Source organism: Lactuca sativa, chromosome 5 (genome assembly GCF_002870075.4).
Source record: "Lactuca sativa cultivar Salinas chromosome 5, Lsat_Salinas_v11, whole genome shotgun sequence".
Lineage (NCBI taxonomy): Eukaryota > Viridiplantae > Streptophyta > Magnoliopsida > Asterales > Asteraceae > Lactuca > Lactuca sativa.
This window is the reverse complement of record NC_056627.2, coordinates 73,848,998-73,866,250: the sequence shown is the minus strand read 5'-3', so window position 1 is coordinate 73,866,250 and position 17,253 is coordinate 73,848,998.

The window sequence follows — 17,253 nt, the reverse complement described above, 5'->3', positions numbered from 1 at the left end:
TGAAACTATGTTACCATATTGAAAAAAATGTTATCATATGAAACCCTAATCGTATGAACTGGAAGATAGGAAATATGAACTGTCTTCACTCTCTCTCTTCTTTTATATGCCAGTCATCTAAATATGGAACCAACCCGAAGAGACCCGATCCAAGACTTTGACCCGCGTGTACTTCCCTGCAGTTTCACTTTAACCCAAGAAAATATATTTTGAACACAATATACCTTTTATCAAAATAACTTAACACTTTAACCAATAAATATGAGATTGACTTTATTATTATTTTCAACATCCCCCCTCAGTCGAGATATTTATCTTTCTTTCTTAAAGATATCAATAAGACCCATTTTCTTAGATAGAAATTCGTGTTGTTTTATATTCAAAGATATCTCTTAGATAGAAAATCGTGTTCTTTCTTAAAGATATTTATCTTTCTTCTTAAAGATATCAATAAGACCAATTTTAACTAACTTTAAAATTCCATTAGAGATTTTTTCTCTAACAAAATGCAAATCAACTTCTTAAAGATATCTTTAAGAAAGAACACGATTTTCCAGTTCAAACAAAATTTTTAAAACCCAAATTATTTCACAAGTAATGGAACCAAGAGCTCTATACTCAACTTCAATAGAAGATCTAGAAACAGTAGACTGTTTCTTACTTTTCCATGATATCAAACCGTTATTAAAGTAAACCATGTAACCTGATACAGACTTTCTTATAGTCAAACACTTAGCCCAGTTTGCATCAACATACCCTTTTAATTAAAATTTATCAGATTTAGTTATTGCTACTCCTCTCCCAGGACTGCCTTTTAAATACCTAAGAAGTCTAAAAGCAACTTTCAATTGAGACTTTCTAGGTTTGTGCATAAACTGACTAAGTACTTAAACTGCATAAGAGATATCAGGTCTAGTAACAGTAAGAAATATAAGCTTACCAATAAGTTTTTGAAACTTAGTTTTATTCTCTAATAGAACATTACCTTTATCATTTTCACCTATAGTTAACATAAAATTTGTCTCTAAAAGTGTATTTACAGGTTTACAACCAAGCATACCATATTCAAGCAACAGTTCTAAACAATATTTTCTTTGATTTAAGCACAAGCCATTATCAAAATTTACCACTTTAATTCCCAAAAAATATTTAAGAATTCCAAGATCCTTAATCAAAAACTGAGTTTTCATAAAATCCTTGACCTTTTTTTAATTCAGTTGCACAATTACCAGTCAATATAATATCATCCATATATACAAGTAATATAGTTATTGAACCTTCAAATTTCCTGAAAAATAATAAATAATCACTTATACTTTGTTGAAAACCAAACAAAAACAAAGATCCACAAAGTTTCTCATTCCATTTTATAGGAGCTTGTTTTAAACCATATAGTGATTTTGTAAGTTTACAAACCTTAGAATCATTAGCAGAATAATATCCAGGAGGAAGGGACATATAAACATCCTCTGTGAGATCACCATAGAGGAAAGCATTATTTATGTCTAATTGATATAAAGGCCAAGAATTATGTACAGATAAAGAAATAATAATACGCATAGTGACAATTTTTGCAACTGGAGAAATAGTTTCTTCAAAATCTATTCCCTCTCTTTAATTATATCCTTTAGCAACCAAACATGTTTTATACCTTTCTACATCACCATTTGATTTGTATTTAATTTTGAAAACCCACTTATAGCCAATTGGTTTTCTATTTATAGGAAAATTAGTTATTTCCCAAGTATGATTTCGATGAAGAGCTTCCATCTCTTCATTCATAGCCTTAACCCAATTTGGATCAGACAAAGCTTCTTTATAATCTTTAGGTTTAATAAACTTATTCAAATTAGAAATATGACACTTTGTGTCAGTATCAAGAAAAGAATAATTAACTGACCTTTCTATACCATACTTATATTTCCCTTCAACAATATAATCAACAAATTTAACAGACATATGTGACTCACGCCTAGATCTAGAAACACCTAAAGACTGCTCAACAGAGGGGATTAAGGGTGAATAACTATTTTACTTAGACACACCAGAGGAAGAAGGAATAGAATCAACTGTAGGAGGCACAACTGCCTCGCCACTACAGTTGACAGCCTCATTAGAGTTAACATCATCCAGGTGAGTGGCTGCATCAGCACCATCCAACTAAGATTATACTCTCAGCTCATCAGGATTAATACAATCATTTAAGTACTCATTAGTGTCAAAAACATCATAGGAAAAAGGATCACTAGGACCAAAATTATCTAAAGTGTTATCAACAATGGTTGATTTTAACTTGTACGGAAAGACGTACTCATAAAATTTCACATCCCTGGACATAAAAGAAGTGTTAGTGTCTAGACTAAGAAGTTTATAAGCCTTTTTATCAGAAGAGTATCCTAATAAAATACACTTTTCAGCACGTTCAGAAAATTTATCAGTAACATTTTGTTTAATAGCAAAACAAAGACAACCAAAAACTCTTAAATGATCAAAACTGATAGTTCTTTTAAAAACAAGTTCATAGGAGATAAGTCATTTAAAACAGATGTAGGCATCCTATTTAACAAGTAAACAAAAGTTAAAACTGCATCTCCCCAATACTTAACAGGAACTCCCGACTGAAACATAAGTGATCGTGCAACATTAAGAATGCGTTTGTGTTTCCTTTCCACAACTCCATTTTGTTGTGGGGTATAGGGACAAGACGTCTGATGAATGACACCATGTTCTATGTAAAAAAATTTCATTTGATTATTCACAAATTCAGTACCATTATCAGAACGTATAGTCTTAACATTAACACTAAACTAATATGACAGAATATTCACAAATGACTTAAAACAATAAAAAACTTCACTTTTAGATTTCAAAAGAAAAACAAAAGTGGCCCTAGTAAAGTCATCCACAATAGTTAAAAAAAAATACTTAAATCCCACAACTGAAGCAAGTCTATAAGGTCCCCAAACATCTAGGTGAATCAATGCACCAAGTTGGGCTGAACTATGTTGACTAAGGGAAAAAGACTTTCTAGTCTGTTTGGCTCTATGAAAAGCCTCACAAGGAGGAAGAGACTCATTTCCAAGTTTTAGTTTATCTTTTAACATGTTTAAAGTCTGGTCAGCTGGATGACCAAGTCTACTATTCCAAGTTAATTTTGAAACACAACATTTAGAGTTAGTTAAACTAGCATAATTACCTGAGGGAACATGATCAAGATAATACAATCCCCCAAATTCTCTACCATTCTCCACCATCTCCTTTGATAGTGAATCCTGAATTTTACAATTATGCTCAGAAAACACTACCTCACACCCACTATCCTTACAAAGTTTGTGCATAGACAAAAGATTAACATTAAAGTCTAGAACAACAAATACATCGAATAAAGTAAGATGAGAGGATAAATGAATATTCCCTATCTTATTTATAGGTGCAGAAGAGCCATTAGGATGTTTTACAAGAAGATTAAGTCTAGACACATCCACTGTGTCTTGTAGTTGTGACTCAGAGGCGATCATATGTTGATTTGCTCTAGAGTCAACAATCCAACTTTGAGAATTATTTGAATTAACAAAAGAATTACAACATTTAAACGTAGATGTACCTGCCATATTTGCAGCAGCAGATACATCCTCATTAGTAGAGCTCTCACTAATGAGACGAAGAAACTTGGAATATTGTTCACTTGTAAGATAGTGAACATCATTATCACAAACAGACTCAGAAGAAACTACAATATTACTATTAGAACCAACAGAAGATGAATTCACAGAAAAAGACTTATTCTTATTATTATTTTCATTCTTTTGTTTAAAATCTTTTGGATAACCAATCAATTTATAACATCTTTCTACTGTATGACCTTTAAGATTACAATGTTTACACTATAATCCCTGATTTCTGAACCTATTTTGACCTTTTCCTTTTTTAAAATCATTAATCTTACTATTAAAAATAGAGACTTGTGGTTTTAAAGAAGTAACAGAACTCAAAGAACCATTCTTTTGAAGAGATTCTTCTCTAGAAAGAATAGAGAAGGCAGTTTTGACATTAGGTAAAGGTTCCATTAAAAGAATGTGACTTTTAACTTGATTATATACATCATCAAGACCGCTCAAAAACTGCATTAGTTTCATCAACTTAGAATGATCACTAAGCTTAGTAGCAGCCTCACACATACATCTAGTTAAACTAGTTAAGCCATCAAACTCTTTCCATAAGGAATCAAGTTTACTGTAGTAATAAGAAAGAGAAGAGCCATTTTGTTTTAAGGTGTTAATTTGTTTATGGATATTAAAAATTATAGAACCATCAGACTTATTATAAGTCTCAAACAATTCATCCCAAATATCTTTAGCTTTATCATAGTAAACATGACTAGCATATATAGTTTCAGAAATTGATCCTAGTATCCAATTGCACACAAAAACATTAACACATTCCTACTTAGCAGATTTAGATTTATCAATGTTTTCAAGAGTAATAGTACCATCCACAAAACCCAATTTATTTCTATCCTTAAGACCTCTAGACATAGCACTACGCCACAATCGATAATTTTCATTACCATTCAAGTTAATTGTTATTATAGATGTTACAACATTATAAGAGGGATGAACATATAAAGGGTCATCAAAATCAACAGGACTATCTTTAGGAGTACCACCCTTCAGGTATACCACTAGTCATAGTAAATCACAAAAGATACACAGAAAAAAGAGATTAACAAATGAACCAAAAACAACTAAAAACAAAAACCAGTGTTGACTTAAAGACCAGATGGTCATCACAGTATGTCGGGGCCCAAGACAATCAACACAGAGTCAGAAAATCAAGAGACAAAATCAATAACACAAAAAAATAACTGGTGTCCTCATTACAACCAGGATCTCCCACATCTATCGCTAAAGAAAAAGAAAGAAGGGAACAAGAAACCCTCACAGTGCAATAGACAAATGAGTTTATTTGAAATCAACTCCTTGAATCCGTTCCCTACAAGGGTTTATCGGTGATGAAATCCGACCCCTAGAGGATTATTTCAGATTAGAGGGATTAATCGATTACTTCCAAAGTTTTAATCCAAAAACCGCAACAACGAGAGCTGAGCACGTACGTCAACCTGCAAGATGAACCAAAAGACTCGTAGTACCAGGATCTCAAATATCAATCCAAAAACAAGGGTAAATTACAAACAAAACCCTAAATCTACTCAGATTCAATCGAAAATAAACTAAAGCAAGCAAGTAGACAAACCTTGCGCAAATCGTTAAACGATGAACAAACACGACTGAAGCGTCAAGATCAAGAACAACGAGCCTTACAGATCTGATACCATGTTGAAATCAGACAAGATAAATTTCCCAACATCTTCATTTCTTATATCATTAGAGGATTAAGAAACAGAAGGTTTTCATGTACTTACAACTAAAGCCTTACTACACAAATCCTATTCTACTCTCACAACTTATCACTCTCAACCTATTCTAATCAGTTCAACTAATATTACATACACAAAATGAATACACAACTCATCTAGAATGAAACAATATGCAAAGTCATTACTGATTATCAAAATACACTCAAGAATTAAGAGTAAATTGAGAGAGAAACCTCTAATCATATGAACTGGAAGATAGGTGATATGAACTATCTTCACTCTCTTTCTTCTTTTATATGTCGGTGATCTAAATATTGAGCCAACCCAAAGAGACCCAATCCAAGACTTTGACCCGCGTGTTCTTCCCTGCACTTTCACTTTAACCAATAAATATGAGATTACCTTTATTATTATTTTCAACAAGTCGTCACATTTCAAACCAAAAAAGAAAATTAAAACTAAGCATTACAAATCTCTACAACTTGCATATTATTTTTTGAGATTCAATCTTAAAAGCATAACACACATAATCATATCTACTGTAATCATAAGTAAATGTCATGAGGTATCAATTAGCATCCCTTGTGGCAGATCTAAAAGGTCCATGCACATTGGAATTCTTGATGTCTAATAGTCCTTCACCTCTTTCACATGTCCATGTGGATGGTGCTTTTCTCATCTTGCCTAATAAAGAAGATTCACATTCATGATTTGATTTTAGGTCAAATGATTCCAAGACTCCATCCTTTTAGACTTGGGCGTTGTGTTTCTTATTTATATGATCAAGATAACAATGCCATAATCATGCCTTGTCTAAAGCATCAGAAGAATCAATATTAAATACAAAATTACTCATGTTATTCACACACATAACCATTTCATTAACAACATTACACAGATAAGTAACCATCTTTATAAACCAAAATTTTTTACATTATAAACCTCAAACGAATAATGATAACCTTGTCTAAACAATGCATGCAATGAAATTATGTTTGTTGTCATATTAGATGAATAATAAAAGTTAATCACATATATCTTAACACCACTATAAAAAAGAGCTCACAAATTCCAACCCCTGTCGCAGGCACGATGCGTCTATTCCCCATTATTAGATTCAACATCCTATGCTTGACCTTCCCACTTTCTTTTAGTCCCTGCATATTAACACAAATGTGATAAATCTCATTTTGCATCAAGGAACCATGTATTTGAAGTTTTAGTGTTATATAGTTTGATCATGTGCATACCAGATTGAGAACCAAACACCTTGACCTACCCATCCTTCAAATATTGAAGATACTTTGAACAACTTCTCTTCCAATGGCCCTTTTTATTGGATTAGAGTGTATAAGGTCTTAACTAAACTGGTATCTTGAGTGAATAATACTAAGGTCCTTTTTTGGTTGCCCTCATAGCCGAGAAATAGCTTGGATTGATATTAAGAGAGATAAAAGATTTATTAATATACTAACTATAAATAGTAAATAATTAATTAAGACTTAATAAAAGTAAATTTAATTAATTACTATGGATTAATTAGAATTAATTATGGGTGTAAGGGTTAGAATTTAATTGTTCAAAAGTTGAACAATGAGGCATTCTAGAACCTCTGTAAGGTCACACCTTATGATCTGGTGAATCAAAATACATAACACGTTGTCCACCAGCGCCAACGCCATCAACAGTTTCGTCAACGACAACATGATCGTAATAATCTTAGTGATTGTTTGTATATTAGGTAGATATACTATGTAGTTATAAAGTAGATATCTGATTTGTAATCTTAGTGATTAGGATCAGAACTTACATAGATTAGAATATATCCCCAAAATAATAGGATCTTCGTTTCTGTAATTATATATAATATACCATAAGGGTTAAACCCTAATAGAGCTTTGTGCAATTATTCTATTTGTGAGAACCTTTTCTTATTGAAAACATCTTAGTGATCATCCTTGCTCTTCTTTTTCTATTTACTCTTTGTTTTGTTTGTTTGTTCTTCATTATTCATATTTGAGTGTATCCGATCAATACGAACCTTCAATTGGTATCAGAGAAGGTTTACGATACATTCAAGTTATCATGTCTTCTACCACTACCAAGATTCCTCCTTTCAAAGAAGATAACTTTGATGCATGGAAATCAAAGATTATGGATGTCCTCAAATAATGGATTATGACATGCTTGATGTCATTTACAAGGGTCCTATTGTCTCTATGCATAGTTCTTCCAATGATAATGCATCTTTCAGTGGGCTAAAGCAGAAGTCTGTGTCCGGCTACAACAAGGAATAGAAAAGTGATCTAAGCCTTGATGTAAGGACAATGATCGCTATAGGAAATTCTCTTCCATATAATGTCTATCGACTGGTTCAAAGCTGCACAATTGCACAAGAGATGATCAATACCTTATTAGCCGCCCCTGACTGAGAAAGGATTTATGATGATGAGGTTACAAAAGGTAAGTATCTCATGGCTCGAATTGACGATCCTTAAACTGAAATGCAAGGGACAACATCAGTACTTTTGACATTGACCTCTTTCAAGCTGCAAAAGACTCTATGTCTGAGGACTGGGATTCAGCCTCAATGTATCAGGTAAAAATTTTTGTCAACTACTCCTCTATTGAAAAAGTTGACATGTTTGATTATTTATGTCTTGATCTCTCTAAATCTAGCAAATAAAAATGCTCTCTCAAAATTTAATTGAAAAATCATAATGAAAAACTCTCTTCCACTAAGAATTACCTTTCTCTCTTGAGTAAGGAAAATTTCTCTCTCTAACATACCAATAATTTTCTTCACTCTAAAAAGGAACAAGTTGTCAATCATGCAAAAAGCATTCAAATTATTATAAATAACTAGGATGTTTCTCACCTTAATGTCACTAGAATTATTAATGATCAAATTCCTGATCAGTGTGAGAAAATTCTTAGTGGTGATATTGATGGTGTTGTTTCCTTATTTAAAAAGACTGAGATGGAACAAACCTTTTATAACCCTGATGATCTCAAGAAAGGATTTAAAACTAGATTTTTCAGTACCTATTAAATAAACCAATCCTTGATTGATAAACATTGCATTACTGACTCTAATGGTAACAATAAATGTAAATCCCGCTCATCTACTCTTGACCCTTCTCATAAACCTCCTCACCGTGAGTATGTTTTGCCCTCCACTAAAACCCTGCTGAAATTTCCCATCTCTAATGGAGAAGTTCACTCCATAATGAAATTCTCAACATCTTTCCTCAATGTTCTATTTGCAACTTTGAATATGGAGGTTAACCTAAAATATCTTCTGATGATTCTTCCATCTCCTCTAAGTCCCATGACAATTTGTCATCTGAGTACACCATTGATAAAATGATCAAATGATCATGATTCCTCAAGTTTAGTTGTCAAGAGAAATCAAAGGTCGAATTTTAAAAGAAAGAATTCTGGAATCAAGGTTTCTGACCGATGTGGTGATACTTATCACAGAGTCATCGAGTGTACTTTTGAAGAGCGCTCTAAGCGTGCCGACAACATCATTGATCAAAATAACAAATGGATCAAAAAGGGGAACTCTTTAAATTGTCTCCCTGATGCTTTTTATTATGCTTTCTCTTAAATGACCCATTTCAAGATGGGTCATTGTGTACTAACTGTATATTTTAGTATTTCAACGTATTTGGTATTTAGACAGTGGCTGATTAAGACATATGATGGGGTTCAAGTCTCTTCTAGATGACTTTTGAGAGAAAAGATGTCCAACTGTTACATATGGAGACAATGGGAATGGAGCTACAAAAGGATATGACACTATTAAATGCAACTCTATTGTGTTAAAAGAAGTATCTTGCATCAAAGGTCTTCAACAAAACCTCATTTCATTAAGCCAACTATGTGATGCTAACTATGAAGTCCATTTCAACAAGGAAGGAAAAGTTATCGATAAAAAGAATGTCATTATGCTAACTGCAAATCAATAGAATGAATTTTATGTTCTGGATATGTTTTCTGCTAACAATACTCTAAGGAACGGTTTCTTCTCTCGTACCCAATCTCATCTAAATTGGTTGTGGAACAAGCGATTATCTTACTTGAACTTCAAGAGCATCTTAAATATTTATGGATATCAACTTGTGAGACAAACTCCTTAGATGAAGTTTGTTAAGGATAAACTATGTTCAACATGTGAAAAAGGAATGAAGAACAAGTAATCCTTCAAGCCAAAATCATGTTCCTCCCTCACCAAACCCTTTCATCTCCTTCATATGGACTTGTTTGGACCATTTCCAATATAGTTAAGATCCGGGAAGAAGTTCACTATTATCATCGTGGATGAATACTCAAGATTTACATGGGTGATTTTTATGAGAAAGAAAAGCCATGCTGCTGATAAGATAATCTCTCTCATTAAGCAATGGGAAGTACTTTATGATCATAAAGTCAGGAAACTACGTAGTGATCATGGCACTGAATTCATAAATACATCCCAAGAAGACTTTTTTTTTTTCAATCACAGGAATCTCTCAAAACTTCTCTGTTGTTAGAACTCCTTAACAAAATGGCATAGCTAAAAGACAAAGTTGGAAACTTATTGAAACTGCTTATGAGTTACTTAAAGGGAGAAAACATGACATCTCATACTTTCATGTTTTTGGCTGTATCTTCTATATTCTATGTCAGAGGGATCAACATTCAAAGTTCGAAGCTAAATATGATGAAGGAGTGTTCTTGGGATACTCTCATGTGTCTAAGGCCTTCGTAGTGTTAAATATTTCAAGGAAAACTGTTGAGGAGTCCACTCATTTCACGTTCAATGAAGACTCATTCATTAATGATCAGATTAATCATCCTTCTTATATTCTAAGTAAGCTCACCTTCAGTCCATCAGACTGTCTCTGAGTCCTTTTCAAATGTCAGTGAGTCTGTTGTTCTAAACATTGATCTGATTATGAATCTTCATTCTGAAACCAAAGATCAGTCACTCTCAGAAGATCAGGCTGTCATCACTGAAGAACCTAGGTTAATCAAATTTTCAAATCCAAATATTTTATCCTAAATAATGTGAATGAAAATTCAAATCATGGACTTCTTCCTGATCACCCTAAATCTAAAATCATTGGAGATGTGATTTCTTGGACTCTCACTCATAGCAGAGTCAACAGTAACTTATGCATGTTTATGAACTTTGTGTCAATGATAAAAAAAAAGAATGTTGCTGATGCTCTCAAAGAAGCTAACTAGATCAAGGCTATGCAAGACGAGTTGAATAATTTTGAACATCATCGCTTGTGAACTCTGGTTCCTGGATTCCAAGGAAAAACCATTCATGGTGCTTGTTGGATGTTCAGAAACAATATGGATGAAGATGGAATGGTTAGTAGGTACAGTGAAAGACTTGTGGATCAAGGATTTTGTCAGTTAGAAGGATTGGATTATGATGAAACCTTTGCCTTGTTGCTCGACTTGAGGCAATACAGTGGTTCCTTGCCTATGCTTCATTCAAAAAAAATTCAAAGTCTATCAAATGGACATAAACATTGCTTTCTTACATGAATATCTTCAAGAAGAAGTCTTTTTGAAATAACCTCCAAGATCTAAAAGTGAAAAATATCCTGATCATGTGTATCATCTAGATAAAGTTGTCTATGGTTTGAAACAAGCACCCAGGACATGGTATGAAATATTGGCTAGTTATATTTTATAGAGTGGATACAAACAAGGAAAATTGACAACACCTTGTTCATCAAGCAATGAGGATCTCACATTATCCTTGCTCATGTGTATGTTGATGACATCATTTTTGGATCCACTAATGAGAAGCGGAGTGACGTGTTCACTGAAGTAATGGCCAACAAATTTGAAATGAGAATTATAGGTGAACTAAATTTCTATTTAGGTTTATAGGTTAAGCAAGTCACTGATGGAATCATCCTTTTTCAACCAAAATACATTGTAGATATATATTGAAGAGATTTGTTTTTTTACAACAAACCAATGTAGATTCCAATGTCTCTATCAGCGTCTATCTCTACTGATCCAACTGGCGTTGATTTAAATGCAACTATGTATCAAGGAATGATATGATCACTGCTCTATCGTACTGCCAGTCGCCCAAACATCATGTTCACCACCATTGTGTGTGCTTGATATCAAGCCTATCCAAATGGATTCCTATCTTCTTGTTGTAAAAAGGATCTTTTATTACTTGAAACATACACCCAATCTTAGGTCATTGTATCCTCATGACTATGAGTTCAAACTTGTGGGATTCATTAACTTTGACCATGGTGGATGTGGTATTGATCGATAAAGAACTTGAAGAGAAGCTCAACTTCTAGGAAATAGACTTGTGATTTGGTCCAAACTAAAAAAGACATCAGTGGCTTGTTCTACCGCTGAAGCTGAATATGTAACCGCTGGAAGATGTTGTGCTCAAATTCTTTGGATTCAGAATCAACTCTTAGATTTTGGCTTCAACTTTTCAAAGACTCCCATCTGCTGTGACAACACTGTTGGGATTATGATGTTGCGTCTTGGGCTCGTTCCTTTTAGCCCAGTTTTGTAGCCGGTTTGGGCTTGTCCAACCGTACATTATTTTATTCTACGGTTTTAGTATTTAAAGTGCATGCATGCATCCTTAGTTAGTAATGCTTTTATTATTTTTCATCATAGTATTGAAAACCCTAGCTCGCCTCTATAGTGGAAGTTCTTTATCGAGCTCTACTGAGGCGTGACTACGTTTGAATCATAAGCTTCATATTGATTATATATTGTGTTCTTTGTCGTGTATGATTGAATAGTTTGTTCTTTATTATTATACCTGTGAAAGATCTAAACGATCATGAGATTTATTCTCATCAATTGGTATCAGAGCAGGAGGCTGTGTAATTCATACACATCTCTTTTGTTGAAGAAGTTATTAGGGTTTTCCGTATTGATTGATATTAATTGAGCCGTCATTCCTAATTGGCGTATCTCATTAATTGTTGATATAGCCCTTACGATAAATTACAAGTCTGATCTTAAACATGTTATCGATCAAACATCATCACAATGTCTATGGACGATTCACAATCCAATCCAATCAACATCTCCAACAGTATTGGATCAACAAAAAGGGATTCCAATCTTATACACTCAGGATTATGAAGTTTGGACGCACCACTACGAAGATTATGTAATCGGTTCAGAGGATAATGGGTATTTGATCTGGGAAGCAATAACAGTTGATCCGTTTGCTCACTCAAGCATTTAAAAAATTGTCAAAACTGAAAAGGAGTACAATCAGCTCGTGAATGATGTGAAAGACATTCCTCAAGACGAGAAAGAAAAGTTTCAATGCAACATTAAAGCCTTAAGGATGATTAGGTTTGCTTTACAATCAGACATGTTTCGATTGGCGAGTTCATGTGCTACAGCAAAAGAAATATGGGATAGGTTAAAGGAATTGTACTCTACTGTGAAGATCTGGAACATTCGATTCAAACCTTGCTGCTTTCTGAATTTGGTGATTTGAAACAGAAGCCTGAAGAGAAACTCATTCAGGCCTTTGATCGGTTTAATCATCTCCTCAGTAAGATGATAAAGCACGGGATCGAAAGGAAGGTTATTGAGCAGAAGGTTACCATCATGAACGGTCTTAGACCCAAATTGATGGCAGTTGTGTCCACAGTGAAGGCACATGAACAGTTCAAATCATACTCTCTGGCAAAACTGGTAAGAATTCTGAAGTCCCATGAAAGTTCGGTATCAAAGGAAACGAATGTGGTTTCTAGCTTGGGTTCGTTAGCTCTTATCTCCAAAGGAAAGCGTGCTGTTGAAGAAGAAGAAGAATTAGATCTAGCTAACTATGATCTAACCGGTGCAGAGTATGCCCTGATGGTTTCCAATCCAAGAAAGTTTCTCAAAAGGAAGTTCCCCGCTAACATGAACCAAAACTGGCAGGGAAGTTATAGTTCTGAAAAGGTGAAGGAGGAACCAAAGATGGGTTCAAAGTCTGAAGAATCTAAGAAGGAAACAAAGATTGGTGGTGACTCAGGTTTTGACTGTCATTATTGTGGAGGCGAAAACCACTTTGCCAAAGACTGCATGCTGAAGAAGTTGTCTGAAAGAGTTGATGAAGACGATGAGGAAGTGAACCTCCTAAGAAGATTGGAGGAGATCAAGAAAAAGAAATCAGCAACTAACAAGAACCCTATGAATGCTTTGATTGTACAGGATACAAGTGATAATGATGAATTTGGTGGAGTGCAGGTGTGGTCCACAAATTCAGAGGACGAAGAAGTAAGAAAGCCACTCATGGCAAGGCTCTGCCTGTCAGTGCACAGATCAACGAATGTGATGAGTTGATTAAGAAGGTACAAAATATTCTCATTTCTCTGAAAATTCCTATTACTAACTATGAAAAGGAACTGAATAGCTTAAAATCTAAATTTTCTAATTTAAGTAGTAGTTTTACCCAAACTCATGTCACAAACTCTAACCTGACTGATCAAATTAGCAGGATATCGTCGAAGAGTGAGGAGAGGAGAATATGGATTGAGCAGAACGAGAGAATTAATTAGGTCTAGGGATGAGTCAATTTATTTGCAAGGAGACAATCTTAAGCTTTTAAAACAACGAAGCGTTTTTTTTTTATTGCGAAAAGATTATATTTTAATGTTACTCAGTTACATCTCGATTGTGAAATAGGAAAGAAGATACATTGCATGATTTTACCCTTCCTTGAGTTAAAGGAGGATGAAGTCGATGCCGAAGCTTACAACTGTGAAAATGTTGTATCTTCTGACGAAATCTCTCCTGCCTACAGAATTGGTCTTGACAAAATAGAGTCCTACATAAAGTCAAAAGACCATAAGGACATGCTCAAAAATCTGTTAGATGAAAATGATAAATTGAAACTGAGAACCGAAACTGTACAAAACTTTGACTCGTTGAATGCCAAATTAAGTTCAGAAAATAAAATTGATGTTGAAAATGCATCTGAACTTAATGAGGATGATGACATGCATGAAATCTCTGTAGTGGACGTGGTGGACTGTTCTGAATTTGTCAAGAGCGAACCCGAAACTAGTAAAAATCTTATTTCTGAAAACTCCGTTGAGTTCGCTCACTCATCGATAGATAAGACCAAAGTCCTCAAGGAAAAAGTTGTTGTATATCAAAAGGTTCAAACAACTCCAAATCAAGTTTACACAGTTCAGGGAGTCACACCTCAACAAACAGCAGAACTGACAGCATTGGTAGAAGAGGATAATGCTAATAGATGTGAGGAGTTTTTCTGGTCAGCACCGATAGATAACGCTGATGAAACAAAAGGCCTATCTCAGAAAACCTCATGGAGAGTGAAGTGTAGATATGTGGCAGAACAACTTAATGAACCTACAAGATATGATGTACCAAGCACCAGCAGCACCAAAACATCTTCAGGCGAACCAGTGACAACATCCAGTGAGACTTGTTCGTCAAAGAGAGAAAGCCATGCTTAAGTACCGAAGAAAAGGCCAATATTCATAAAAATCCAAAACAGGTGGCAGAACGAAAACACCAACGTAACCTGAGATATAAGAAGAATCTCTCAGAAAGAAAACAGTTTTGGCGATCCCAGAAACCTCATTACGTTAGGTATGAAATGACAAATAAGTCACGAGGAGAACCAAGAGCCAACTGAAAGGAGAGTTTCGGGTATCAGAATGTAAGCCACCGAAATGGTAACTTTGGTCATCATTGGAATAGCAACCGAAAGGAAGGTTTCGGTCCTCAACATGTAAGAAACCGAAAGGAAGGTTTCGTTCCTCAACATAATAGTAGCCGAAAGGATGGGTTCAGTCCCAGATCCAATTTTCAGAAGAATAGAAGGGAAGAAAGTCTTCATACTCAACCAAAGAAGAGCAATAATAAACGATCTAATCAAGCTTCTAAACCTCATTCTTCTCATTCTTATTCTAATTCTCACTTATCTAAATATTCAAAAGGGAAAGGAAAGCTCTTTCCAGATGACGATGGACGCCTAAAAGAGACCCAAAAGAATGCAGACGTCAAAACTTCAAATCCTACGTCTAAATCAAATGAGTTTAAGTGAAAAAAAATCAAAGTTTTTACAATAAAAAGAAAGGATGAAACAACTCTAATAAAAAAGAACTTATCTGGTTGATGTTTCTCTTACTATTCCCTGTCCTGTAAAAGGATCACAAGGACCCAAGAAACTTTGGGTTCCTAAATCTGCTTGATATTTTGCAGGTTATTAATGACAAGCAGTTTTACGAAGAATGGTACATTGAAAGTGGCTGCTCGCGTCACATGACAGGAAGAAGGGAAGAACTGAGGGAGTTTCGGTCTCTCAAGGATGGAGGAACAGTGAAGTATGGCAACAATTCCTTTGGAACTATCAAAGGCTATGGAATGATTACAAATGGCGACTTCTCAATCAGAAAGGTTGCACACGTTGAAGGATTGCAGCACAACCTCATCATTGTCTCACAGCTGGTAATTGGGACCGGATTGAAGGTCTCCTTTCATGACGAAGGCTCATAGATTGTTGAAAAGAAGTCAAATAATATTCTGCTGAAGTCAAAGAGAAAGGGAGAAATATACCCTTTAAATCTCAATCCTATTAGAGGGAAACCAACAGTTTGCTTGCTAACGAAGGCACACTCAGACGAAAGCTGGTTATGGCATCGAAGGATCTCTTATCTCAATTTCAAAGATATCAACAAGCTAGTAATTGGAGATCACATTCGAGGCGTTCCAGTTCTCAAATTTGACAAAGAACATCTATGTGCAGCTTGTGAAATGGGAAAGCAAAGTCGACAAAGTCATCCTTCTATTATCAACACAAAGGTGATAGAACCATTAGAGTTGTTACACATCGATCTATGTGGTCCTTCCTCTATTAAAAGAATTGGTGGAAACAAGTACATTCTTGTCATCGTAGATGACTTCTCTCGTTGCACTTGGGTATTTTTCTTGAAGCAAAAATCAGAGGCAACTCCCAAGCTCAAACTCTTCATAAAGAAAGTAGAGGTTCAACTGTGAAAAATGGTTCATAACGTGAGAAGCGACAATGACTTGGAATTTAAGAACAAGGATTTCGAAAATTTTCTAGCTGAGAAGGGAACAACTCACAATTTTTCCGCTCCATATACTCCATAGTAGAATGAAATCGTCGAAAGGCGAAATCGTTATCTGTGTGAAGCGGCTTGAACTATGCTGAGCTTCGCTTCCTTGACTTTATATTTTTGGGCTGATGCAATTGCTTCTGCTTGTTACACTCAGAATAGATCGTTTCTAAACAAGTGATTCTCAATCACTCCTTACGAGATCCTGAACAACCGCAAGCCTAATGTGAAGTTCTTTCACGTGTTCGGTTCAAGATGCTTCATCTTCAACTCAAAGGAGAATCGAAACAAGTTTGATGCTAAGGCTGATGAGGGGATCTTTCTAGGCTACTCCTTGAACTCTAAGGCGTATAGAGTTCTGAATAAACGCTTAAAGAAGATTGAAGAGACATACTATGTCACTTTCGATGACAGTTATGTCAAGAAGTTGAAGACAACTAAAGGTGCAATGCAGGAAATCTTTCCAAAGTCTAGTAAAGTCACTGTGCCTATTTCAAATCTTTTCAAGCAATAAATGCTTCTCTTTGATGAACCAGAAAAAGCTATTGATTCTGAATCCAAGGCTGAAGATAACAGAGTCGACAGTTTGAAACAAATTATTGACGATGCTGCACAGAAGATGGTAGCTGAACAACCAAAAGCAACTGAAAGGCCTGACTCAAGCGATCCTTCTGGTGACTGTTCTTCTATCCAGGGGAGGGTTCGTCTCTACCAAATAATCAGGGTTCATCATTTCAGGGGGAGAATTCATCGTCACAGTCATCA